The 3683-nt window shown below is 36.9% G+C and overlaps 1 pseudogene; it reads left to right on the top strand.

Annotated features, from left to right (window-relative positions):
• The first annotated feature begins 1722 nt into the window (after window positions 1-1722).
• LOC116071736 lies at window positions 1723-1841 on the top strand (annotated as a pseudogene).
• The last annotated feature ends 1842 nt before the right edge of the window (window positions 1842-3683 follow it).

The raw sequence follows: 3683 nt of genomic DNA, 5'->3' as shown, positions 1-3683 counted from the left end.
AAAAAAAAAAAAAAAAGAATTTAATGTGGAAGTAACTTACCTGAAAGGAGCAGTTATCATTAGAACATCAGAATACAGAATCCAAAATTGCTAAATTTTGCAAAGTTTGATTCAAATGGTAAAAACAAAAAACACAGACACTTTATATCAACTATGGTTTTGGAGAACAAAGAAATCATTTTCTTTCTGCCAATGTCTTGAGAAAAAAATTTTTAATAGAAAATTAGAACTGAGCAAGAACAGAGGCATGCCTTAATATCAATCAGAAAGCTGCCCTGCTCTTTGAACACTGCATACGCAGCTCCAAAGGCAGCATAAGAGCCGTCCCCGTGTTCCAGCTGGACCCCCATGTTCCAGCTGGACCCCCGTGTTCCAGCTGGACCACTGCATCTGCTTCCTTTTATTAACAGGGACCAACTAACCCACTGCATTCATGGATTTGTTTTTTCTCTTGATTCAACAACATAACACAACAAAACCACAAACTTACAGTTTCAATGAAACAAAAACAATTAAGCAAAAGACATTTTGAGGACTGGAATTTCATAGACACATAGATATAATTTTTAATATGTGATTCTTAAGATTAAAATACAATTATATCATTATTGTTTTCCTTTCTCCCCTCCAAACTTTTCCATAAGTCAACATCATTCTTTTCTCTCAAATTAATGGCCTCTTTTCCTCTTTTTAAAAATTGTTTGTGTGCGTGTGTGTGTGTGTGTATGTGTGTGTGTGTGTGTGTGTGTGTGTGTGTGTGTGTGTGTGTTTATAAATGTAAGAACAGAACTTGCTTAGTCCTCATACTGGAATGGGAAAACTACTGTTTCCCTCAGAAGAGCATATCAATTCATTATTTACCATAGATCTAATATTTTTATAAAGTAAATTAAGTAAGACATTTGCTGTGTGCACCTTTCCCACAAGCAGAGAGCTTGTCTCTAGGGAGTGCTCTGACACCAGAACTCAGGCATGATTGCCATTTTCTCTCTGGTGACTTTCTAATGCTGGACCAGCTGTGAGGCACAGGCCACAGAAACTGCAGAGCAGCTGGGACAGGGTCCTTCATTTATCTATCTACACCTAGGAGGGATGGCTGATCCACAGCCCTCTGTGCACAGATCTTACTGGGGAGAAATGATCTCCCAGGAGTGCTGACACAGGCTTACAGACCTACAGGAGGAACAAGTTCCAGCCAGAGACAGCAAGAATATCTATCACCAGAGGTTAACAGGTGGTGAAAGTCAAATTTAAGAATCTTATCAACAGAAACCAAGACTACTTGATATTATCAGAACCTAGTTCTCCCACCATGGCAAGTCCTGGATACCCAAGCACTCCAGAAAAGCAAGATTTAGATCTAAAATCATATCTCATGATGAAGATAGAAGAATTTAAGAAGGACATAAATAACTCCCTTAAAGAAATACAGGAGAACACAGATAAACAAGTATAAGCCCTTAAAGAGGAAACACAAAAATCCCTTAAAGAATTACAGGGAAACACAACCAAACAGGTGTAGAAATTAAACAAAATTATCCAACCTAAAAATGGAAGTAGAAACAATTAAGAAATCACAAAGAGAGACAATTCTGGAGATAGAAAACCAAGGAAAGAAGCCATAGAAGCAAGCATTACCAAGAGAATACAAGAGATAGAAAAGAGAATCTCAGGTGCAGAAGATACCATAGAAAACTTTGACATAACAGTCAAAGAAAATGTGTCTACAGCCATACCACTCTGAACACACCCAATCTCATCTGATCTCAGAAGCTAAGCAGAGTCGGGCCTGGTTAGTACTTGGATGGGAGACTACCTGGTAGTACTGGGTGTTGTAGGAAAAAAAAAGGAAGAAAGAAAAAAAGAAAGAAAGAAAGAAAGAAAGAAAGAAGAGAGAAAGAAGATGCAAAATGCAAAAAGCTCCTAACCCAAAACATCCAGGAAATTCAGGACACAATGAGAAGACCAAACATAAGGATAATAGATACAGAAGAGAGTAAAGACTTCCAACTTAAAGGGCCAGTAAATATCTTCAAAAAAATTATAGAAGAAAACTTCCCTAACATAAAAAAGTAGAGAGATGCCCATGAACATACAAGAAGCCTACAGAACTCCAAATAGTTTGGGCCAGAAAAGAAATTCCTCCTGCCATATAATAGTCAAAACACCAAATGCACAAAACAAAACAAACAAACAAACAAACAAACAAAAAGAATATTAAAGGCAGTGAGGGAAAAAGATCAAGTAACATATAAAGGCAGACCTATCAGAATTACACCAGACTTCTCTCCAGAGACTATGAAAGCCAGAAGATCCTGGGCTGATGTCATACAGATCCTAAGAGAACACAAATGCCAACCCAGGCTACTATACCCAGCAAAACTCTCAATTACCATAGATGGAGAAACCAAAGTATTTCATGACAAAATCAAATTTATACAATATCTTTCCACAAATCCAGCCCTTCAAATGATAATAAATAGAAAACTCCAACACAAGGAGAGAAACTACATCCTAGAAAAAGCAATAAAATAATCTTCTAACAAAAATAAAGAAGATAGCCACATGGACAGAATTCCAACTTTAACAACAAAAATTACAGGAAATCACAATCACTTTCCCTTAATATCTATTAATATCAATGGACTCAATTCTCCAATAAAAAGACATAGGCCATCAGACTGGGTATGTAAACAGGACCCAACATTTTGTTGCATACAAGAAACCCACCTCAGTGACAAAGACAGACACTACCTCAGAATAAAAGGCTGAAAAGCAATTTTCCACACAAATAGTCCTAAAAAACAAGCTGGAGTAGGCAATCTAATATTGAATAAAATCAGCTTTCAACCTAAAGTGTTCAAAAACAAACATAAGGAGGGACACTGCATACCCATCAAAGGTAAGATTTACCAAGATGAACTCTCAATTCTAAACTGCCATACTCCAAATGCAAGAGCATCTACATTCATAAAAGAAACTTTACTAAAGCTCAAAGAACACATTGTACCTCATACAATAGTAGTGGGAGACTTCAATACCCCACTCTCTGCAATGGATAGATGATGGAAACAGAAACTAAACAAAGACACAGTGAGAGTAACAGAAGTTATGCAACAGATGGATTTAACAGATATCTATAGAACTTGTTATCCTAAAACAAAAGGATATACCTTCTTCTCAGCACCTCATGATACCTTCTCCAAAACTGACCATATCATTGGTGACAAAACAAGCTTCTACAGATAGAAGAAGATTGAAGTAATTCCTTGCATACTTTCAGATCTCCATGGACTAAGGCTGCTCCTCAATAACAGCATAAACAATAGAAAGCCCACATACACATGGAAGCTTAACAACAGTCTACTCAATGATAACTTGGTCAAGGAAGAAATAAAGAAAGAAATTAAAGACTTTCTAGAGTTCAATAAAAAGAAAACTACAACATACCCAAACTTATGGGACACAATGAAAGCAGTCCTAGGAGGAAAACTCATAGCTCTAAGTACTTCCAAAAAGAAACTGGAGAGAGCACACACCAGCAATTTGACAGTACATCTGAAAGCTCTAGAACAAAAAGAAGCAAATTCACCCAAGAGGAGTCAGCAGGAAATAATCAAACTCAGGGCTGAAATCAACCGTATGGAACAAAAAGAACTATACAAAGAATCAACCAACCCAGG

Source organism: Mastomys coucha, unplaced genomic scaffold, assembly GCF_008632895.1.
Source record: "Mastomys coucha isolate ucsf_1 unplaced genomic scaffold, UCSF_Mcou_1 pScaffold22, whole genome shotgun sequence".
NCBI lineage: Eukaryota > Metazoa > Chordata > Mammalia > Rodentia > Muridae > Mastomys > Mastomys coucha.
The sequence above is the reverse complement of the archived record's forward strand: the minus strand, read 5'-3'. Positions and strand labels throughout refer to the sequence as shown.